At 34.2% G+C, this 26,093-nt stretch overlaps 1 long non-coding RNA gene across 1 annotated transcript in view; it reads left to right on the top strand.

Annotated features, from left to right (window-relative positions):
* Positions 1 to 21,049, top strand: part of LOC147034705 (uncharacterized) — a 37,763-nt gene extending 16,714 nt beyond the window's left edge. The window contains exons 2-3 of the long non-coding RNA XR_015060407.1: positions 17,510 to 17,556; positions 20,878 to 21,049. This is a non-coding gene — a long non-coding RNA (uncharacterized LOC147034705). The remainder of the gene's footprint in view (positions 1 to 17,509; positions 17,557 to 20,877) is intronic.
* Positions 21,050 to 26,093: the final 5,044 nt, after the last annotated feature.

Below are 26,093 nucleotides of genomic sequence, written 5' to 3'. Positions count from 1 at the left end.
ATGTTGTTCAGCTCGAGCTCGGGAGGTTGGCCAGAGAAGTTATCGAGACAGACCAGCACTCTGCGTCCCTGCTGGCCGAGTCGTCCGTCCCACACACGCAACATCTCCTCGAAAAGCTCCGCCGTCATCCACGCCTTCGAGTTCGCCTTGTACTTGACCGGGATCTCTTTGTTCTTGAAGGCACGGGGTTTCTTGGAATTGCCAATCACCAGAAGAGGGAACTTCTCGCTGCCACTCATGTTTGCCCCAACCAGAAGAGTGATCCTTTGCTTGCTTTTCTTTCCTCCAGTACACCGCTCTCCCCTGAAAGCCATGGTCTTATTCGGAAGCAGCTGCCAGAAGAGTCCAGTCTCGTCAGGGTTGAAGACGTCGTCTGCGGAGAACTGCCTGAGTAAGGGCCAGAGAACCTGCTGTTGCCACTCAAGAAGGGATTGCGAATCCACCGCTCCAGCTTCGCCCTGCACTGTCTTGAACGTGATGCCGTGGCGCTTTTTGAAATTGCCCAACCAACCGTCGCTCGCCATGAAGTCTGGGATGTGCATCAGCTCGGCCAGTTTCATCGCCTTCTCCTTGATCAGATCGCCGCTGACAGGCACATTCTGTCCTCTTGATTGCTTCAGCCACATGAGCACTCCCTCATCAAGCTTTGGGTCGTGAGCCTGCGTCAACTTCATGCGCTTCGATGGAAATCCAGCTTTGATTGCAGCCTCGATTGCATCCTTCTTGCTGAGAATGCCCTTCACGGTGGTTCTCTTAACTTCGACGCCCCATTTCTTGCTAATCTCCCTGGCCAACTTGGACTGATTCGGCTCCTTCTTCGCGGCATCGATGATCTCCTTCTCCTTCAGCGTAAAGTCGGTTCGCTTGCGTTTCTGAGCTGACATTATGGGCTGAATTTGAAAAATGATGTCACTGTTGTACGTGTGCCTGCGTGTCTGTGCGTGTGCTCGCGCTTTTTTGTGTCTCGTTGTGCGTGTTGTGATTGGCTTGTTGTGGCTGGCATCGGGGAGAAGAATCGCGTGTTTTGACACAGTCTGACTATGCGCGTACGTATTGAGTTATGTTGTGTGCAGCTGGACTGTAGTTCGTCGCTTCGCCTTTGAACGTGAGTGTGATAATCGAGCACTGCGCAATACAGACTTTTTCACGACTCGTGCCTTTTAACAATCACACAGTAGTGGCATGGTAGCGAGAGTAGGGGGTGGCATAGTAAATTTATTTTGTATTGAATTTTGTCGGGACCGAGCAAAAGTGGTATAATAGCGAGAGTGGCATAGAAGCGAGGTGGCATAGTAACGAGCTTTGACTGTATATATATATATATATATATATATATATATATATATATATATATATATATATATATATATATATATGTATATATATATATATATATATATATATATATATATATATATATATGTATATATATATGTATATATATATATATATATATATATATATATATATATATATATATATATATATATATATATATATGTATATATATATATATATATATATATATATATATATATATATATATATATATATATATATATATATATATATATATGTATATATATATATATATATATATATATATATATGTATATATATATATATATATATATATGTATATATATATGTATATATATATATATATATATATATATATATATATATATATATATATATATGTATATATATATATATATATATATATATATATATATATATATATATATATATATATATATATATATATATATATATATATATATATATATATATATATATGTATATATATGTATATATATATATATATATATATATATATATGTATATATATATATATATATATATATATATATATATATATATATATATATATATATATATATATATATATATATATGTATATGTATATATATATATATATATATATATATATATATATATATATATATATGCCTGGTGTTGGAGCAGTGGTTAGGGCAGCAGCTTGGGATCCAAGAGGTCCTGAGTTCAAGCCCCGTTGGGCCACTGAATTAATACACCAGGGGGTTGACTCAGCCTGTCATCCTTCCGAGGTCGGCGAAATGAGTACCAGTGTACTGGGCCAGTGTATACCCCGGTTAAAATAGGTGTACCATATCCCTGTGTCGTAAGAGGCGACCAGGGTTGCGTCAGGAAGGGCATCCGGCGTAAAACATGTGCCAAATCACGATGTGGATCATACGGATGATCCGCTGTGGCGACCCCTAACGGGAGCAGCCGAAAGAAGAAGAAGAAGATGTATATATATATATATATATGTATATATATATGTATATATATGTATATGTATATATATATGTATATATATGTATATATATATATATATATATATATGTATGTATATATATATATATATATATATATATATATATGTATATATATATGTATATATATATATGTATATATATATATGTATATATATATATATATATATATATATATATATATATATATATATGTATATATATATATATGTATGTATATATATGGAACCTCGATTCAAATGTCATATATATGATGTGCATTTATTCCTTGGCCTTTAATGTCCTTTTAGTTCATATAAAAGTACAATATTTCCTGTCTATCTATGCATGTAATACACTGTATTTTCAAGCTCTGCCACTAGCCATTTGTCGGCTTTATTCAATGTTTATAAAGTATTGAGACATTTATGTTATATGCATGTTATTATTGGAATAATGATAATAACTACAAGGGCACTCGTTAGTGTTCATACCTCCGCTGTGCAATGCCTGATCCACGAGAACATTTTTGAAATATCATGTTTTCATCGTTTTTGGCCCTATCTCTCAATGGTGAAGAATCACTTTAAAAAATAAATAATTCTCGTATCCAGATTCGGATTCAGATCTTCACCAAAATCGAATCAATTCTTGTCACACACCCAACATGCCCACCAAATTTTGGCCGAATCTGTCAACAACAAACAGACAGACAGAAAGGGGTGAAAACTTAACCTCCTTCACCTTCGGTGGTGGAGGTAATAATAATAATAATAATAATAATAATAATAATAATAATAATAAAAATTCCATTCCTTTTCCACCATAAAGGCACATAGGGCTGCCAAGGCAGTTTCATTGGCAAGAAGAACAGTCTTGGACAGGTCACCACTCTGACATTGGTTACCCCAAATGGTTATTATCCCAGTACATTGGTACCCATTTCACTGACCTCAGAAGGATGACAGGCTGAGTCAACCCCACCTGATGTTAATTCAATGGAGAAACGGGGGTTCAAACTCAGGACCATTCATCCATCCATCCATTGGGACCATACTCTATGCAGAGCATTGGGGCTGCCGAAGCAGTCTCTTGGGCTATTGGGCACAATTCTGGACGGGTCACCACTCTGATACAGGATATTCGAATGGCTCAATCATCCCAGCAAGCTGGTACTCATTTTGCCACCCTCAGAAGGATGACTAGCCAGTCATGCAGGTTATTAACTAACCATTTCTTCAATATCTAAGGGCGATTCAATGTTTCTTTTTTTCCTGCCTGTCCTAGTCTCACCATTGCCATGACCTGTTGTTTTTCACTTCCTCAAGACATTACCCACAATTGATTATAGTCAGTGAAAGTAATGGTATAAACACATTGCACTTTATAACCATTCCACTTTATAGGTCAGTCATCTCGTTTACCTGTTGGCATTCTGATTAAAACCGAGTTTAAATTCCTGCTGCACACCTTTATAAATTCCTACTGCACACCATGTTGTGCTTTGGAGTGTGGGGAAATATATGTATGCGTGCAGTTTGAGAGCATTTTGTTCAAGCTTTATTTTATTATCCCAATACCTTTTAGTAAGAACACGTATCAATTTGAATTCTCCAGTGCTTTGGTGTTGGTCTTTGGCCTTACAGAGCTCTCAAGTCTACACTGGTACTGACTTTGCCCCAAGGATGAAACCAGGAGGCCAATTGATGTGGATACTTGGGGAATCGCTGTGCAAGTGTGGAATGATGCCTTTTTTGGCTGTGAAAAATGCATCTGATAGTATAGTCAAGAGGCAATTCATTGGCCCTTATTTTGAAGCTTAGCTTCAATCTGGCATTCATTTTTCAGTCAATTCAGATTCAGTCAATCAATCTTTGTTCCGATCTGGCAAAGACAGCCTATAATCTATCCACTTTAAAAAAATAAAGAAGAAGTGTTTTTGTAATTGTATAGGATGCAACCGTTCTTTTGTGAAGAATGTTTGCTGTTGCATTATGAAGATGGTCCAAGAGTGGCACCTACTGGATAATATGAAGAAAGAATTGCTATTTGCTCGTTTCGGAGAAATACCACATAGAAAACCCATTCGGACACGTCAATAAAGCAAAGTGCTTGGTTTAATAATTGCACCTTGTTGGTGAGGCAAGATTCGATCAGCAGATCAAATTCATAATTTGAATCCCCTCAGGTATGTACTCGTTTTGCACAGTCGGTGTTGTCATGATGTCAAGGTGGACAGGAATTTTGTCTTTTGGGGCTTGCTGGACAGGTATATAATTTTTACCAGGATTGGTTGAGTCGTAAAAGTATTGTAATCGCATAATACGGATACTGTAGGACCTCACTTCGTGGGGGATACGTTCCTGGAAAATGCCGCGAATGTCGTATCCGCAAATGTGGCGGCATTGTTTCAATGGAAAAAGGGGGAATATGTTCCCGGAGGTTTGTCATTCATGAAGGAAAATTAAAAATCCCTCGAAAAAGCAATGAATATACCCGCAAAAAAAAAAACTGCGAAGAAGTGGAAAAAACAAAACTGCAAATACACCTGTGAAAATGCGAAAAAATTGTGAATATGCAAAAAAAAAAACACAAAAATGTGAAAAAAACCTGAATACGCAAAGTACAGTGCCACAAATGTTAAAGCAGGTTGCATTTTATAAACCGCGAATACGTGGGGTCTGACAGTATATGGCTAACCTGATCTTGTTCCCAGGCAAAAGCGAAAGCCATACATGCAGTAGTTCACATAACTGGTACTCAGGTACACATGCGCTGTAAAATAAATAAATGCGTATTTCAACGATGCCCGGAAAGCTCAGAAGCGTACCAGCACAACAGAGGCTTTTGATGGAAGATTTTCTCATCTCGTGTAGATAGGATTCTTCCATGATAATTCTGATATATATATATATATATATATATATATATATATATATATATATATATATATATATATATATATATATATATATATATATATATATATATATATATATATATATATATATATATACACAGTATGTACTGTGATTTCAAAATTTAAGTGGAGAAAATTGAGTTTATAAATTATAAGATTACAAGTTAGATTGGTTCATGAGTCAGTAAGTGACCACTATATTCGTTATGGGTGTCTGTCTGTTGGGTAGTCAATCTCGTCTACCCTTATTATCAGTATTTCCATCGATGTGTTTGTCTGTCTGTCTGTATGTATGTATGTATGTCTGTTCGGTCCAGTGCTCCGTTAATACAACGGCGATTTCGATGAAACTTGGTTGGTAGGTTCATACCATGACCAAGTTGTGTGCAAATGAGAACTGTTGCTATGGACCCATCCGTTGCCGAGCAATGGACCTTTGAAATTTTCAAAAAAAAATCTCAAAAATTAATTTTTTCGAAAATCAAAATTCGGGTCAGGAGCGACTGTGGGCAGTACATTCAGCCATATTGTCAAAAATTTCCAGCCGGATCCTATGAAAACTGTCAGAGAAGATAGACTTTGAATGAACCCTGGTCAAAAACAATAAAAAAACGAAGTTCGTTATATCTCAGACTATGAATCAGATATACATGAAACTGGTACGGTAGGTTCATGGTATGTCCTCGTTATGTGTGAGAAAGAACCGTTGCTATGGACGCTTTTGTTGGCTAGTAACGGCTGAAAAACGACTAAATTTGACTTGATTGACTGTCCGCCTACCGGCTTGTTGGATTCGCTATATATGCTAGATATCCGTTATTGTCGGGTTTTGTGTGTGTGTGTGTGTGTGTGTGTGTGTGTGTGTGTGTGTGTGTGTGTGTGTGTGTGTGTGTGTGTGTGTGTGTGTGTGTGTGTGTGTGTGTATGTGTGTGTATGTGTGTATGTGTGTCTGCAACGCGAGGCTCCACAGCACAAACCAGCAAACCGATTTCGATGAAACTTTGCCGACGTGCAATATTTGTTGGGAATGTGCGCGCTTGAATTTCGTTGCCTAGCAACCACCTGTTGCTATGTAGCGGCCAAAAAACTGCGTACAGTATTTTCAATACTTGTCCTTCATTTTTGAATGTAGAGAAGGGATACTTCGGAATTAAACACTTCGAGATATTTAGAAAATTTTACTCGAGCCGATTTTTGATTGAGGTTTTATTTTTCAAATGGTAGTCCTTCAAAAATCGGGTGTCTATTCACCGTCATTTTTTATGAGGGGCTTAGGAAAGTGGGCGGAGCTTAGGGAAAGTGGACGTGGTTGATGAAAAGTGGGCGTGGCTTATGAAAAATATTGTGTGGCTCAGGAGGTGTGGTCAAACAAGAGCATTGAGAGGTTTATCAGGTTTTTCATCTGTGTGTGTGTGTGTGTGTGTGTGTTTTGTGTGTGTGTGTGTGTGTGTGTTTTGTGTGTGTGTGTGTGTGTGTGTGTGTGTGTGTGTGTGTGTGTGTGTGTGTGTGTCTGCAACGCGAGGCTCCACAGCACAAACCAGCAAACCGATAATTTATTTATTTACCGAAAACGATTTCACGATCCATCACCACCTTTAATTATTTATTTATTCACCGAAAACAATTCCCCACCCACACACCACCTCCAATTATTTATTTATTTACCGAAAACAATCCACACACCACCTTTAATTATCTATTTATTTACCGAAAATGATTCCAACACCCACACACCACCTCCAATTATTTATTTATTTACCATTTTGGATTCTCGTCCCGACACACCACCTCCAATTATTTATTTATTTGCCGAAAACAATTCTACGACCCACACACCACCTTTAATTATTTATTTGTTTACCGAAAATGATTCCACCACCCACACACCACCTCCAATTATTTATTTATTTACCGTAAACGATTCCCCACCCACACACCACCTCCAATTATTATTTATTTACCGAAAACGATTCCACGACCCACACACCACCTTTAATTATTTACTTATTTTCCGAAAACGATTCCACGACCCACACACCACCTTATTTATGTATTTATTCACCGTAAACGATTCCCCACCCACACACCACCTCCAATTATTTATATATTTATTTACCGAAAATGATTCCACGACCCACACACCGCCTCCAATTATTTATTTATTTACCGTAAACGATTCCACGACCCACACACCACCTTATTTATTTATTTATTTATTTGTTTATGGTAAACGATTCCACGACCCACACACTACCTCCAATTATTTATTTATTTACCGTAAACGATTCCACGATTCACGCACCACCTTCAATTATTTATTTATTTACCGCAAACAATTCCACGACCCACACTCCGCCTCAAATTATTTATTTATTTGCCGAAAACGATTCCATGACCCACACACCACCTTTAATGATTTATTATTTATTTACTGAAAACGATTCCACGATCCACACACCACCTCCAATTATTTATTTAAAGTGGGGGTGGCGTAGGAAAGTGGGCGTGGCTTAAGAGAAATATTGTGTGGCTCAGGAGGTGTGGTCAAACAAGAGCGTTGAGAGAAGTTTATCGGGGTGTGTGTGTGTGTGTGTGTGTGTGTGTGTGTGTGTGTGTGTGTGTGTGTGTGTGTGTGTGTGTGTGTGTGTGTTTGTGTGTCTGTCTGCAACGCGAGGCTCCACAGCACAAACCAGCAAACCGATTATTTTTTAAATGGTTGCCCTTCAAAAATAGGGTGTCTATTTACCGTCATTTTTTATGAGGAGTGCTAGTTGGCAAAATACGCAATAGGAAAAATCTTGCCAGGCAGAGGAACAATTGTATGTGAACCAATACATCTTGACAATGAATCTTCGTCGGTGGATCAGTCAGAATGAAAAACATCGTATCCAGCGCTTCGATCCTAGCGAATCCCTCATCACCTACCGGCTTGTCTGTCTGTCCCGACCATAGCTCCGTGGGTTTTGATCCGATCCTGATAAAATTTGGGTGGGAGGTTTATATCATGATCTAGTTGTGTTTTCCTGAGAATGGGCGTGGTGCACCCATTATGGGCAGAGCCACGCCCAAAAAACATGTTTTTTATGGGCAGCCGGTTTCAAGTTACATCTTCTCCGAGGGGGTTTGTCGAATCTGGCAGGAGTTTCGGTATTTGGTTAGCCCAATGGCACCTGTATAGCCCCATGGAGCTCGACTTTTCATTTTCGTCCCAAGGTCAAGGTCACAAGGTCAGGAACTTAGAAAATGTCAAAAAAATCAATAAATTGGGCATCGAGCTCCTTGGGTTTTCAACTGTTTCGAATGAAAGTTGGTATGCAAGTAGTGCTCTGCGAGTACTACAACTTTCATCATTTACGTTTTTCCCGATTCCCGCCAGTTTTCCCGTGGCGTCCCCTCGAAGGTCAAAAAATAAAAAAGGCGAACCGTGTAAATTGCTCGTGAACCATCGCCGTCAGTAGGGTGAATATACTGATTCTGGCTCACTTTTCCCCATGTAAATGAATAGGGGATTTTCAGCGATTCATTTTTTTACCCCTAAAAAGTAAACCCCCTTTTTATCCCAAGGTATATTTATTTGTCTCCCCTTTTAACCTTGGGACACTTTTCTTCAAATAACCAATGCAATAAGATAAAGATTTGTTCAAGTAGTAAAATAGTAATGTGATTTGTTAAAGATGATTCAAAAGAAATATCTGAAACATGTAAGCCGAGGGACACTCTTTTTCAAATAACCAATGCATATTGTTTCGCTCACTCATTGAACCTATAAAGATTTGTTCATTCTCAAATTCCTTCAATCATTTAATTTTCTTTGCACAATAATCCCCATCTAAAATATTTAAAAACAAAACATTTGAATCTTTATATTTTTTAAGATACCCCTTTTGTGCCATTACGAAATGATAAACTTCTCTAAATGCTCTTGTTTGACCACCTCCTGAGCCACAGGTTATTTTTTGTTTTGCCACGCCCACTTTTCATAAGCCCGACCACTTTTTCGAAGCCCCGCCCACTTTCACGAGGAATTTCCATAAGCCACGCCCACTTTCCATAAACCCCGCCCACCTTTCATGATGTATTTTTATAGGCCACGCCCACTTTTCCTAGGTCCGCCCACTTTTATGAGGTGTTTTCGTAAGCCACGCCCACTTTTCCGAAGCCCCGCCCGCTTTTGCTAAGCCCCGCCTACTCTTACATCATTTCCAGTTCATCTCTGACTCACAAAGAAATCACTAGAAAATTCAAGAATGTTATGGTTTTGAAAAATTTGCCTGGGCTTGCCCAGGGAATTTCCAAAGGAAACCACACCCACCAGTCTTTCCCTATAAAAGCCTCAAGTCCAGGCTCCATTTTAAACATATATTTTTGCTGGCAATGGTGTGCTGTGTGCTTGCCTGGATATCGAATACTTGTATGGAACTAAACCTTCAAGTTGATGAATTGGATTCAAACCTCTTATCCATTGAGGTAAGATTTTATTTCCCTATTTTCAGTTTGATTGAAGCATCGACTCATTTAATAATTAAATAACTTAATTAATACATTATTATTTTCTCTCACAGGAAATTGTATCTGAAAATACCGATTTTGCCACAACTTGGGGCGAAATTGTTGTCCTGGTTGAAGACCTTGTGAGCGACCAAGACCCACAGAACGAGCTTGGCCTTGAGTGGGATGACTTTGGGGTTCCTTGGAGATCGACGACTTGTATGGAACTAAACCTTCAAGTTGATGAACTGGATTCAAACCTCATCTGTTGAGGTAAGATTTTATTTTCCTATTTTCAAAGTTTGAATGAAGCATACTCATTTAACAATTAAATCACTTAATTAATACATTATTATTTTCTCTCACAGGAAATTGTATCTGAAATACGAAATGAAAATACTGCTTTTGCTACAACTTGGGGCGAAATTGTTGGCTTGGTTAAAGACCTTATGAGCGACCAAGACCCACAGAACGAGTTCGTCCTTGATGACCCAACCAAAGAGTTATACCTTGGAGACCAGCAAAATCCTGAAAAAGAGTTTTGCAACAATAGTACTCATTGTGAGTTATCAAGACAATACCCCCTGAACAAGTTATACCTTGATGAGCCAGAATACAAGTTTTACCTTGGAGACACAAATTGCAGACATTTTGAAAAATGGAGTTTTCCTTGATGATCCACAGTTATACTATGTGAGATCTATCACTGAAACCCATAAAAATTGGAAAAATGGAGATTTCCTTGATGATCCACAGTTGTACTATGTGAGATCTATCACTGAAACCCATAAAAATTGGAAAAATGGAGTTTTCCTTGATGATCCACAGTTTTACTATGTGAGATCTATCACCGAAACCCACAATATTTCTGGAAATTGTGATTCTACCGTGGAGTCTTGGAAAGATGGTTATATTTTTGGAGACTTGAAATGTGGGTTCTGGCTTGATAACTCACAATGTGATATGTATCTTGGAAACTCAACAGGAATGTGGTTATACCTTGGAGACTTGGAAAGTTGGGTTAATTTTGGAGACTTCAAATGCTACCACTCTTTGGGATCTGAACCTATCAAGGAAGTTCTTACTCCCCCTTTCTACATCATCAAACCTGAAAGCCTTAAAAGACAGAATTGGAAGAAGAGAAAAAAACATAAAAAATATGTATTGCTAGTTCTGGGAAGAAAGTGCAGACTTACTTCCCCTTTCTACATCATCAAACCTGAAAGCCTGAAAAGACAGAATTGGAAGAAGAGAAAAAAAAAACGAAAAAATATATATAGGTGGAAATCTCATTTTGAAAAAGACATTGTGTTGGGGGGTTGGGGTTGAGATTTTGAATGTGAAGGTTGGGACACACACACACACACACACACACACACACACACACACACACACACACACACACACACACACACACACACACACACACACACACACACACACACACACACCCACACCACCAAACAAAAGTTAAGCCTTGACTATTCAGTTGAGGATTCTGTGTTTGGGGTTCACAGATCTAAGAACGTCCCCCTTCACACACATTATATACTGTTATACACCTCGGACTTGGGCCTCGAGTATCCACAACGGTGTATAGTAGGAGGGAGTGAAGCGCCAAGCCATTGATCCCATTGCACACACACACACACACACACACACACACACACACACACACACACACACACACACACACACACACACACCAACAAACAAAAGTTAAGCCTTGACTATTCAGTTGAGGATTCTGTGTTTGGGGTTCCCAGATCTAAGAACATCCCCTTTCACACACATTATATACTGTTATACACCTCGGACTTGGCCCTCGAGTGTTCACAACGGTGTGTAGTAGGAGGGAGAGAAGAACCGACCCATTGCTTCGTATTATCTGCTTAGTTTTGTCTTTTGTAATTCCTGTGAATAAAATGAACCTAAAATCTCTTCCCCTTCTAAATCATATATCTTACAAGACGAAGGAACCGCATCTATTACATAAACAATTTTAAAAAGTTCGTTCGTCCATCGTTTAATATAACCTTTTTCAAAATGAGATTTCCACCTATATATTCTTACGATATCACCAACTTTGAACTTAGGTTTTCTGATATTCATCTCTTTTTCATATTTTAATTTTGTAAATGTTTCTGATGGTTTCATATTCGTTGACGTGTGAATCGTGTCATTATACTTATCCACAATATCCTGAATAAAAGATGATCATTGTTGTGAACTGAGTTCTGTGAATTTTTTATATAGTCTCTCTTTTAAGGTACGATTAAAACGTTCAACAACAACGGCCTTCCCTTCATTAAAGGTACTGTATAATGTAATACTGTTATTTTTTAGAAAATTCATAAATGTCTTATTATAAAACTCTCTACCCTCATCAGTCCACAATTTTTTTTAGGTTTTCTCTTACTTTTATTCAATATCTGTTGAAAGGCGAACATAAGAGTATTACCTGTTTTGTTTTTTAAAGGGACAACCCATGCGTATCTACTCCTCAAATCAATAATGGTTAAAGCATACTTGTACCCCTTATCTTTATTGAGTTCAATCAAATCAGTTGACCAGATATAATCAACTTCCTTGGAATAAACCTTCCTTCTACGAAACTTTGTGAATATTGGTTTATGTAATTCATCAGCTAATTGCTCTTCAGTCTTAATGACATCATTAGAGCCTATAAGTTTTTTGAATTTCCAAGTCCAAGTTTCAATTTAGCACTGATCATATTCTTCACGATGAACCGATCAACTTTTTCTCTCAAGGTTGGATTTTGTATCAGAGACAAATTATACAACATTTCTCTATCGGCTTCATGCTTTTCTTCCAAAGTTGTGGAATTCCCATAATCAATATCGTGTCTCATGCGCACTTCATCAACTCTATTGATGGGTTGACTCCATGATTTAGGATTGTCTGACTCATCTAATCTTTTATCCAAGTTAGTGCCTGGATCACAGAAAGAATACTCTGGTAGATGTAATTCCCCTGGTATTCCAGTAGTTGTAAATTTACTTCCTGATAAAAACTTTTGTATATCTCCTCCGAGTTTGTGTTTGGAGATAAATAGATTTTTTTTGAACCACACACTGAACATATACCTTTTTGTATAACCCTGTTATTTTTACTTTTAATATATGAAATATTTTTAGTATTAGTTTTCTTTTTACATTTGAGGCAACAACTCATTTATTTATGAGAAAAATTCCTGCAAAGTGCAAAAACCTTTTTAGTTTCCAACATGCACATTTGAATCTTAATTTTTAAAACATAAAGAATCCTTAGAAATGTCTTCACTCTCTCCTCCATTTATTTAAGAAAAAAAAATGAAAAAGTTGAATTAAAATGAATATCTTGTCGATGTCAATAGTCTTGTCGAAAATATTGCAAATAGACTTGTCAATTCTTTGTTTTCCTCCTCGGTGGGTTGAGTTATTTTCTGTAATACCCCCACTCTTTTTTTAATCTCACTGGTTTCCATATTTTGATATTTATTCATTCTCTCTCTTTCCTCCCTCTCTTTCTTCTTTCTTCTCCCTCTCCTCCTCCTCTCTCTTCTCTCTTTCCTCCTTCTCTTTCTTCTCCCTCTCCTCCTCTCTTCTCCTTTTCCTCCTCTTCTCTCTCTTCAACTCCTTCCTCGTCCCTCACTATCCTTGAATCGCTTACACCCCATAGAATATCATACATAGACTCATCAGGATTTCTTGTTATTCCTGTTTCCAAAATAATTTTTTTTTTACAACAGGAAACCAATAAAATTTCTTTTGAATTTCTAAAAGAGCCTTACCTTTTCTTAACTTTATAATTTTTTCATTATTTAACATTCTAATTAAATCTAAAGTTGTCAGTTTATCAACATCAGCATAATGCCAATCTTTTATTGAAAATACCTCATTCTTATGTTGTAGAACATATTTATTAAAATACCGAATACCCTTTTCTTGAAGGTATGCTTGGACACAGAAATGATAATTTTCTTGAAGCCTTCTTGCTGTCATTTATGTATGAGAAATATATGTTGGAATAATATTATGGCACGAAACACCATCTTCCCATAGTTAAATCATTTTGTATTTCCTTACTTATTATATATAATCCTGTTTTTTTCTGTTTTCATGATATAAATTAGGGCAAAACAATTATATTTACCCTTATTAAATTATTTTATTTGTTGTTTACTAATCGTGGCTCCACAAAACTCATTCTCTATACCAAGTGGATAATATTCTTCCTTACGAGACTGATTTAATTGTTCCAGGTCTTCTTGGTCAACTTTAAATGAACAATTATACCCTAAATCATTCATATCATACCCCCATTGTTCTATTCTCATACAAACGATACGCCCTTCTTTATAAAAATTTATTTTAATTTGAACTGTGAATTCTGTATGACCTGGAGATAAAATCAACACTTCTGTATCTTTGGAATACACGGCCGTTTTATTTAAGGATATATATTGTGATAAATCGCTTAATCTCACCAAGTCATTCGCGTCAGTCGGGCTTGGATAATTTTTTAATTTATAAGCATTTTTCATAATAATATTTTTGGTTATATTATATTTATGTCGTTCAGCCTGTGCCTTTGTGTAATAATTTGATAAACCAATACCCAGTTCTTGGGATACACCAAAGATAGAACCATCTTTACCAACATAATTCATTTATATTAGATTAAAAATAGTCATAAAAATTTTTATTTTTGTTGAGTTGAAATGACACATATAGACATAATTGACCAACACTTGGAATTTAATTCTTGGACTTGAAATGTTTGATAAACACCATTCTGTAAGAATTTTATGACTTCAACAGGGGGTGGAAGACCAAAACTATCAAAATAATATTTGTCTTGACTATTAAAAATACAAACCCAATGAGAACCGTTCCCATTATTATCTTCGAAGTTCATAATAATATTCTTTGTATGTTTAGGCACATTCGTTAATTCATCTCTCATACAAATAACCACATTATGAATTTTTAATTTCTTACAATATTTGACAAGTTGTAAATTTGATGTTGTATTCTTTCCAAATTCTTTAAACCACTCATCAATACTCATTTATTTATTAAAAAGATATAATCCATTACCTCTTTTAGTTAATTTTACACCTGCTTGTGCGATAGAAGAAAGCATATCTTCAACTAACAATCTCGCTTTATCAGGCAGACCTTCAAGTTTTTCAGCAAAATCTACAATTACACCACTTAGACTAATTTGTTTCTCCAACTCTTTGTTTTGTCTTTCCAATTCTTTTTGAGCCTGGAGTTGAGCCTTCCTTTCATTGGCAGTTTTCACTGCTGTTGAAATACCACCCGTCAATGCTCCAACCGCACTTAAACCAGCAAATAAAGGAATTAGAAATGGGAGAAATCCTCCACTCATCTCTCTTATTGAATATTTTTTCAACATTGGTTTTGTCATTTTAATTTTAAGTGAGCCAGTATCATTCAAGATTTTAACCTGTTCTCTTGTGAGCAAAACATCAATTCTTACTGCTCCTTTTCTCTGAATTGTATTAACGTTAATCGTACAAGGCTTTTGATTTTGAACACAAGATGATAGTTTATGAAGATTGATTTGATTAACATATACCCCAGTTGGTACTTTGCCACTCATTTATTTAACAAAAAATTATGTGAGACTAATCATAACACAATTATCTGTATTAAACTGCAATTCCGTTTCTTCCAAAAGCAAACAATATGTGTCTACTTCTTCACTCTCTCCTCTTTCAATGTATCGGAAAGTATCCACTCGATTAGAGTTTATAGTTTCCTTTTGAGCACTCAGGTCAAACGCATAGATTGTATACAAACTTTTAAATGCTGTCATATCCAAAATAGGTTCTTTATTTCCATTTCTTTCACACACCTTTTGGTAAGACTTGTATGCTTCAGCAAAATCATTTTTTCCCAATTAATTTCCAATCTATCTCGTGGATAAAATGTTCCATCTAGAGAAACGCGAAGTTGTTTCACCTCAGCATTATCACTCAATGCATTATTCTTATCAGTCGCAGTATCACCATCTGGCTTTTTAAAAATAATCCACAGATATCGTGGCTTTCCTTCCAGAACACCCAAATTCCACATGAAAGTAGTTTGGTTGAGTTTAACGTGTTGACATCTTCTTTTGAGCTATGATACACTGAGTGGTTTCTTTGAGTTAAGTCTTCTATTCAACGTCTCTTCTGTTTTAAGATTAGGAGTATATGCACTAATATACCAACTCATTTCCTCAATTACAAATTTATTCTGATCACCAAAAGCACGAGCAACACCAAAAAGTAATCTATTTTCATTATCATGCCTTTGGAGTTGAAATCTAATTTTAAGATCATCCAGAACTTTATCATGATCACAAAATACAAAGATACCTTTAAGAGGAACTGCCACAGTCAAACTATTAACTGCTTTTGTATCATCATTATACGCTCCTTTCGTTTGAGTATATCCAGGGTCTGTGGTTGTTCTCGTTGACATATCAGGAATAAAACCTTCGACAGACCCCTTTCCCATTCTATCATTGAATGTATAGAGTGCAAATTTCATCATTTCAGATACAGCAGAGACACAATCAACCACTTCAACTTCTTGTGTTCCAATGTACAAACGCACACGATCAAATATTTTCCAGAAGAAATCATTTCCGAGTGTAGCGTTTGTGTTGTTCCCAGCCTTAGTGAATTTAAATTTATAAACAAGAAACTTTCGGATAGATTCAAATAGGTTTGTTGATTATTTCTTTCAAAAATTTTGTACCATTTGAATTCCAGTCTGTTCCAGTTATTGCATTTACCTTGAAGTAATCTTCTTTTTTAGTGGAGTTTGAGATAATAATAGTATCATCCAAATCATAGATACTATCAATTGCTTCCATACTTGTATTTATTTCGGAAAAAAAAGATGTTAAAACTTTTGAAACCCTGACCCAAGTATTTGAATTATTTTCTGTCGTTCTTGGGGGGACAACTGAGTTTTGCCTTTCTTAATTTCTTTCATTGCTTGTAATTTATGAGATTCCTTTTGGGCATCTGTTCTGCTCTTTACAGCACCTGCTACATTTCCCACTGCAGAAGCAGTTGAACCAATTAGGTCTTTATGTTAAAGAATAGTTGAACTGATACCCATGAGAGTATCAATTATCCCATGTCCTCCAAATTGATGTCCAACACCCCTTTGTCTCTTAGGTTTATAGTATCCTCTACCAAGATACATACCTTCACCCTTGTAGTATGGGGAAAGGAACATCCCATCTCCTGTAATTATTTTATATTTTTCCAACTCGTGTTTCCTGACAATCATCGTATTGATTTATTGGAAAACTTCACGCAGGTGAATTCTGATGGATATAATTTCTCCATTCAAAGAAATCATACGATTATCTTGGTCAGTTATCCTAAAATTTACTCTGTGTATGGTTTTTCCTGACACAGGGAGATAAACCAAATTTTTAGGTTCCATATTGAATTTATAACCAATTGGGGTTGAGTATGCGCTGAATGAAAATATTGTATTTGTTTTTATTCCATCATTATAAGCACCATCAATCAAATCACAGTGAATTAATACCGAGGTTATTCCTGAGGATATTTGAATGACATTATCACTGTAAAATGTCCCATTAGTTTCAATCTTTTTTGAGGAGAAACCCAATAACTCTCTAAATGAATTATTATCAATTGTGAAATCAACCTTGTTGTTGTTTTTAACTTTAATCATTGATTTTGATGTTTTTTAATGTCTATAACAATATTTTTTGGTTCATCACCCTGTTCTTTCAGAAGACGAGCAATTTCGGAAGATATTTGAGAAATCTCATATGCTCCGGGTGAGACTGTTATCGTTTTGTATCCACTTCTGGGATTATAACTGAACTTGTCATTTTTATCAGTTATATTAAATAAGGTATTATAAGTTTCCATGGACAATAAAGATGCCTCATATTCTTTTGTTGTGTCAAGTTGTAGTGGGTATGGGAATGAAGATGTGAGGTCGTTTGTTGTGAAATTAAAACTCAGGATTGTGCTTCTCATCTTATTTAATATGAGATAAATGTCTTTATATTGAGATTTATTAATTATTTTCATGTTCATCAACTGGTCTAAAATGGCTGATGCTTCATTGAAACAATTGTTATTTCCAGCCTTCTTACTACCTAACAACAATAACAGTCTATTAATTAATTGCGATGGGTCATTTGGAAGAAAACTAATACCTGAACCAAGGATACTTAAAGCCTGAATAATGTGTTTCTCCTTCTCATTTTTTCTGCTTTTACCAGAAATACTAACCCTATAATTAAGAGTGTTCAGCAGATCAATATTTACTCTATCATCATTATTTTTCATATCCAATGGTTTATCAATATACTTTGATTCATCCCTCACAGTTGAACCTTGTCTTCCATCTTTTGTGAGAAGAAACATTCATCTCGGAGTTAGTTTAACAGGAGGTTGAGCAGAACTCAAGAACCTTAATTCATCATTAAATATCAATACCTTTTCTTGAACAAGATGAAATATTGCTGATTGTTCTGTTGGAATGAGTCCTGATTTGGTTTTTGAATCCGCTGAATATTCATTGTTTTGAAGAGCATTCACAATATAATCAGGGGGTCGATTAATCTCTTCCAGTTGTTGAAATATTCCTTCATCATCATATTCTAATTCTCCTAAATGCTCAAATTATTCCTCCGTCATTTGATCAAAATCTTTTAACATTTGAAGTTTTTTCGGAGTATATTCTACTGTGGGAACTGTGGAAACATCTTTCATTTTTTCTTGGGAAGTTTTTAAAAGTGGTTTAAAAAAATTATCTTGTTTTCTTTCAAATGCTTCTTTGCCCGTTATTTTCTGTCTGCGTTTCTTCTTTATGTCTTCCTCTTGTTTTACAACTTTTGAAACCAACTCTTGATGTTCCTTAAATCTTCTTGCTCTTTCTTTCGCATCCATTTATTTATTGTAAAATATCATTTAATGAATTGTAAAGATCAACAGGGAAATTTTCCTTTTCTTCATCATTCAAGTAGATGTGTTCAAATATATCCTTTTCTTTAAATATTTCATCAAATTCTTTATTGACATTAATACGAGTTGTAATTTCTTCTTCACTAATACTTGCATCTCTGCTTTTCATACGTTTGCGTTGAGTTTCTTCATCAACATCAAAACCGAATGATAAAATCTTCACTCCGCTCAGATGTTTAATAATTTGTCTCGTTCCTTCTGGATTAGTTTCTAATATCCCAAGACCACCAGATTTTAGTTTCCTTAACTCACTCTTACAATCTGAATATTTTGTTGTACCAAGAGAAACCTCCTCAAATATTTGACCTTCATTCCTCAATCGCATATGTTCCTCCACTGAAATATAGTGATAATCTTCACCTTTTACTTCTCCAGGTCTTATTGCTCTAGTTGTTGTTGATACAATGCGTATCACGGGTGTTTTTTAAGTAAATTTACAATATTCTCATTTTTACAACACAAGAACCTTGATTTATGAAAGTTTTTTTCCAGAAGCAGATTTACCCACAAGATTTATAATAATAGTTGTCATTTATAGATGTAATTGTTTATAAAACAAAAAATATATCCCTTAATATCTCATCTTGTTTCACAACAATATATTTATATTTTTTAGTTGTGTGCTTCATGTAATCCCCAAATTCCTTTTTACTACAGAATGTAGAACAATTATCTCTCCAAAAATTATTTATATCTATTGAATTTAACTTGAATAAAATAAAAGTATTAGCATTGTTTCTGATGGAACGACGAGGAAGTTGAAAGTACGATTGACTAAGATAAATACAATTACAAGAAGAATGTCTCCCTCTTGTGTAGTAGCTGTCCATTACCGTTTGGTTTCTCTCATTAACACAATCATCAAAGATAACGAGGTTCTTTTTTGATTTATCCAAATCTTGGGGAGACGGTATATCATCCGTATTATCCGTATTATCACTCAGAATACAAGTTATCGGTTTTGATTTCTTTTTACATCTCTGTGTATCACAAAATAGTTGAATTATATCTTCAATGGTATAATCATTTAGGTTTTTTTGAAGTTTAAATAAACCGATTATATCTTCTTTTTGAAGACCAGCATTAAAACCTTGTGAGAGTAGTTGATACTCTGGTTGAAAACTCGACTTTGTGAAAATTATTAAATTATCATAATCGAAAAAGTTGGGAGTCAGGAGCATCTTCAAAAGCAAGCACGTTTTTCCACATCCGCTTGAACCAACGATGAGACATCTTAATGAATTTGGAAGATTTTTATGATTGTTAAATTTTATCTTATTTTCCCAAATGGGTAAAAAATCATTCATTTATATATTTGGAAAACAGGTTATTTAATTATTATTGGCTTTTTTAGAAACTCTATATTTTATCCAAAGTTCAGGTTTAATTTCAAGATAATCCATTATTTTATTTATGCAATATCTTGTGTTGATATTTCCCTGAAAATCACATCCATGAATAATCTATAACAACAATCCTTTGAACATTTCTCTAATACGTTCAGTTTCTTCCCTTGTAAGGAAAGGTGTGTTATCACCCTCATACTTTACATTCATTTCTCTAATCAATCTTGTAAAGTAATTCATTTTTGGTGTAAATCTAAAAGAATTATTTTCCTTTTTAAATTTTTTATTATCATTAATTAGAAGATAATCACAGAATATACATTGTTTATAGCCTTTTGACTCTGTGTTTAATCCCCGTCTTTCACACGCAGGACAATTCTCAAATTTGTCATATGGAGAATCAGGGAATTTGAGCATATTTATAAAGTAAAACTTTACTTAAACTGAAATTCATCTGTACTTTCAGTTGCATATTGACTCATATTTAATAATATTACCATCGATATCTAAATACTTTTTTTCATGACCAGATTCAACTACAACATTTTTTACATTAAAGGTAATTTTAAAATGATCCTTAACTACTATTGAACGAAATGTCATTTCACCTGATATATTAACATCCTTTATTTCATCAGGATTTACATATTTAGGGTTGTTGAAAAAAATACAAATTTCTCCTTGCATATTACAGATGGTCTTATCTTTTCTTTCTAAAGCTTCATCCATAAGGTTTTTGTTTTTTGATACTTTTTCTTGTTTCATTGCTTTTTCTAGTTTTGAATATATTACCAGAAGGAGAGGAGAAACTTTTGTTCGAGATACGTTAATTGATGTTCTACCAGGTATACTAAAAGCCCTTCCACTGAAGGAAATTGAAGAACTCATCTTATCCACCATAATTGTTTTTAGCCAATAGTTGTTATATTTATCTTTGTTCAATTTTACATCCTTGACATATTTCTCAGTATCTTTTACAAATGAAGAGATTGATTGAAACTTGTCTTTTGTGTCTTGAAACATTGTATTTATTAAGTGAAAAAAGTTGGAGGATAAAATGGTTTTAAGCACAGATTCACCTATCAAATGAAATTTTCATCAAGAAAATTTTAGTTTAAGCAAAGTTTTATAATATAAATATGGTGAATACAACGTACTGCGATGTTTGTAATCACGAATATAAATATTATAAAAAAACACCTTCAAACCAACAAACATACATTTAATCTATTTCATCAAATATCTCCTCTTGAGTTGGAAAGAAAACATTGTGATATCTGCTCAAAGGATGTTTTGAAGAGTAGTTATAATAGACATCTTCAATCACAAAAACACAAGAAAAATGAGTTTAAAGTAAAGGGAGACTATTATATTGAAAACACTGATGAGGCATTTAAAGGGCATATAAAAATAAGGATTTTTCAATTTGGAGAACCCGGTCCATCATCAATAGCTGAATCAATTGAAATAGTGAAACCTGATGTTGAAAAAGTTATTTGAAAGACATTAAAAGAAATGAAAACTTTAAAGTTTTATATGGGAGTGAAAATGAATATGAAAAGACAAGATGAAGAACAAACTCCTTATATGAGAACAGATCTTCATTTTATAACATCATTTCAAGAGTTTTTGAATAGTGGGGTTTATGAAGATCTATCAAGACAAGAGGAGGATGTTGATAATATAGTGGTAGGAAGTGGATTTCATATTTTAAAAAATCATCTTTTTAGATTTCCACATTCTAAAATCAAAGCCTCTTAAAGCTTCTTCTTTTATTGAATTACCAAAAGAAATAAAACTAAAGAAGGCAGTTGTTAATATTAAGAACAATGTTAATAAATGTTTTCTCTGGTCTGTTCTTGCTCACTTACATCCACCAAATTGTAATTCAGAAAGAGTAAAACAATATATGAAACATTAGAATACCTTGGACATTAAAGATTTTAAATTCCCAATGCCACGAACAGATATTCCTTAAGTTGAGAAAAAGAATAATCTTTCTATTAATGTATATGGATTAACCGATACAAACAAAGTTCAAATATTAAAAATTTCAAACAACTATAAAAATGAAGAAACACACATTGATCTTTTATATTTTAGTGTTGGAAAGAATTCACATTATACATACATCAATAATTTATCAAGATTAATCTCTTCTCAGGTATTCAGAACAGCAAACAAAATATATCCTTGTAAGCGATGTCTTTATTCATTTCATACAAAAGAACGATAAGAACAACATTCAAAATATTGTAGTAATCATAAATCAGCTGTAATTACAATGCCGAAACCTGGTGAAAAGATTTATTTTGAAGATTATAATAAATCTATCATGCACCCATTTGTGATATATGCTGATTTTGAATGTATCCTAAAAAAGATAAATACTGCTTCTAATTCAAAAGAATCATATACAAATAAATATCAAAAACATATTCCTTGTGGTTTCTGTTATTATATCAAATCATCTGTTGGAGAAAAGTATAATAAACTTGAACATTATAGTGGAAAAAAAGCTTCACAAGAGTTTGTAAAACGATTAGAAAAGGATTGTATTAGACTAACTAAATTAATGAAAGAAACAAATGAACCGATGAAATTAACCGAAGAAGAAAAGTTAGAATTTAGAAAGAACAATATCTGTCATATTTGTGAGGAGGAAATTGAAGAGTCTAAAGTTAGGGATCATTGTCATCTTACTGGTAAATATGGAGGTCCCGCTGATTCCTGTTGTAATCTTAATTATAAATTTTCTTCTTTTATTCCAGTCTTTCTTCACAACAGCGCCAACTATGATACACATCTATTTATAAATGAACTTTCAAAAACACCAGGGAATATTTCTGCCATAACAAACACTAGTCAAAAGTATATTTCATTTACAAAAATGATATTCCCAAAACCTTTAACTCGTATGAGGTTTCTAGATTCTTACAAGTTTATGGGAACACCACTAGCCTACCTAGCATCAAATCTAAGCTCCACAGGGTCTTTTCCAAATCATAATTCATTCTTTCCAAAAGAGGAAATTCTAACTAAAGAGGAAATTCCGATTAAGGAGAGAATTCTAATTAATGAAGAAATTCTAACTGAAGATGAAATTCTATTTATAAAGAAAATTCAAACAATGAATGAAATTCTAATTAAAGAGGAAATTCTGATTAAAGGTGAAATTCTGATTAAAGAGGGAATTCTTACGAGAGAGGAAATTCAAAAAGGAATGAAATTCAAAGTAAAGAGAAAATTCTTACAAGTAAGGGAATTTATCCTTATGATTATATGGATTCATTTATGAAATTTAAAGAAACACAACTTCCTTCAAAAGAAAGTTTCTATTATAACCTTTATGAAGAAGAGATAAGTGATAAGGAATATAAACACGCACCAGAAATTTGGAAAATATTTAAGATAAAGAACCTTGGAGAATATCATGATTTGTATCTAAAAACAGATGTTTTATTGTTCGCTGATGTATTTGAAGCTTTTCGATCACTCTGTCATAATAAAAATTGTTATGGATTAGATCCTGACCACTATTTCACAGCTCCTGGTTTAGCTTGGAGTGCAATGTTGAAAATGACAAAACAAGATATAGATTTAATCAGTGATGTAGATATGCTTTTTATGACTGAGAAGTCTAAGAGAGGTGGAATATCACAAGTATGTTCAAAAAGATATGCTAAAGCAAATAATAAATATCTTCCAAATTATGATAGTGAAAAAGATAGTAATTATTTGATGTATTTTGATGCTAATAATTTGTATGGATGGGCAATGTCTCAATCTCTGCCTTATGGCAAATTAGAGTGGGTGGAAGAAAAGGATTATGAAAAGGCTTTGATGAATATTGTTATTTCTTCTCAAGAGGAATTGAATGAGGAAGAAGAAGGTTATTATTTTGAAGTTGATTTGAGGTACCCGAGTGATCTTCATAATAAGCATAAAGACCTTCCTTTTGATTGTGAGAAAGAAACCCCAAAGAAAGAATGGTTAAGTGATTATCATAAAAGTTTTAATATTAAAGGCAAATCAACAGAAAAGTTATTAACAACATTCCATGATAAAGAGGGATATATTTTGCATCAGAGAAGCTTAAAACAGTTTTTGAGAGAAGGATTGAGAGTTGCTAAAATTCATAGTTTTAAAATTTAAACAAAGTCCTTGGATGAAAAAGTATATTAAATTCAATACAGATATGAGAACAAATTCAAAAGTAAAATTTGAAGGGGATTTCTATAAATTTATGAATAATGCTGTCTTTGGAAAGACAATGGAGAATGTTAGAAACAGGCAAAACATTAGATTTGCAACATCTTGGAAAGAAGCTTCGAGATTGATAAATAAACCAAGTTTTAAGAGAGAAGAGGTTTTTTCAGAGAACTTTTCTGCTATTCATATGGAAAAGGAAAGTATTGTAATGGATAAACCAATTTATATTGGAACAGCAGTTCTTGATTTATCAAAGATATTGATGTATGATTATTTGTATAATGGCTTAAAGAAAGAGTATGGTGAAAATGTTTCATTGTTGTATATGGACACTGATAGTTTTATCCTAGATCTTGGATGTTTATACTGATGATGTTTATAAAAATATTGGAGTCTATGATACAAGTAATTTTAGTAAGAAGAGTGAGTTCTTTTCCAAAAAGAATGAAAAGGTTATTGGTAAGTTTAAGGATGAGTTGGGTGGAAAAGTAATGAGTGAGTTTATTGGATTGAGAGCAAAGGCATATGCTTATAAGTATGGTGATCAGATTGATAAGAGGTTAAAGGGAATAAAGAAATATGTAATAAAGAAATCAATAACTTTTAGAAATTATTATAATTGTTTGATGAATAAGAAAGAAGAATATAGGAAAATGAATACAATAAGAAGTTATAAACATAACATATATAGTGAAGAAGTAAATAAAAAGGCATTAGGAGCCTTTGATGATAAGAGATTTATTTTAGATAATGGAATAGATTGTGTTCCATATGGATATTGTATGATAGAGTGTAGAAAATAGATTGTGTTTTAACGATGGGAAGATGGGTGAGGGTTTTTTAAGGGCTACCGCCACGTTTTTTCTATATATATAAATATATATATATATATATAAATATATATATATATATATATATATATATATATATATATATATATATATATATATATATATATATATAGTCAAACCAAGTATTAATCAAACTAAAGAGTGGAGAAAATCTCAGTCTTGGTATAAAAATGGAAAACATAATGAATGTGAAAAATATCAAATAAGTCTTATTGAAAAAATAACTAAAACAAAGGTAAATAAAACAAATAAGCGAATCAATTTAAAAACTAGTAAGTTAGAGGATGTAAGGAAAAAAATAAATATCCTTGAATGGACTGAAAACTTTGATGGTTATCAATTGAACAATGAAAAATCAATTTACTGTCATCACAAAATTATATATGGCTCAGGAGGTGGTCAAACAAGAACATAAAGAGAAGTTTATCATTTCATAATGGCACAAAAGGGGTATCTTAAAAAATATAAAGATTCAAATGTTTTATTTTTAAATATTTTAGATGGGGATTATTGTGCAAAGAAAATTAAACTATTGAAGGAATTTGAGAATGAACAAATATTTATAGGTTCAATGAGTGAGCTAAACAATATGCATTGGTTATTTGAAAAAGAGTGTCCGAGCCTGGTGTTGGCGCAGTGGTTAGGGCAGCGGCTTGGGATCCAAAAGGTCCGAGTTCAAGCCCCGTTGGGCCACTGAATTAATACACCAGGGGGTTGACTCAGCCTGTCATCCTTCCGAGGTCGGCGAAATGAGTACCAGTGCACTGGGCCGGTGTATACCCCGGTTAAAATAGGTGTACCATATCCCTGTGTCGTAAGAGGTGACCAGGGTTGCATCAGGTAGGGCATCCGGCGTAAAACATGTGCCAAATCACTATGCGGATCAAACGGATGATCCGCTCTGGCGACCCCGAACGGGAGCAGCCGAAA

This window comes from Eptatretus burgeri, chromosome 1 (assembly GCF_056783735.1).
Source record: "Eptatretus burgeri isolate ZD-2024b chromosome 1, Ebu_testis_v1, whole genome shotgun sequence".
Classification (NCBI taxonomy): domain Eukaryota; kingdom Metazoa; phylum Chordata; class Myxini; order Myxiniformes; family Myxinidae; genus Eptatretus; species Eptatretus burgeri.
Note: the sequence above shows the minus strand (reverse complement) of the source record. Positions and strands in the feature narration are given on the sequence as shown.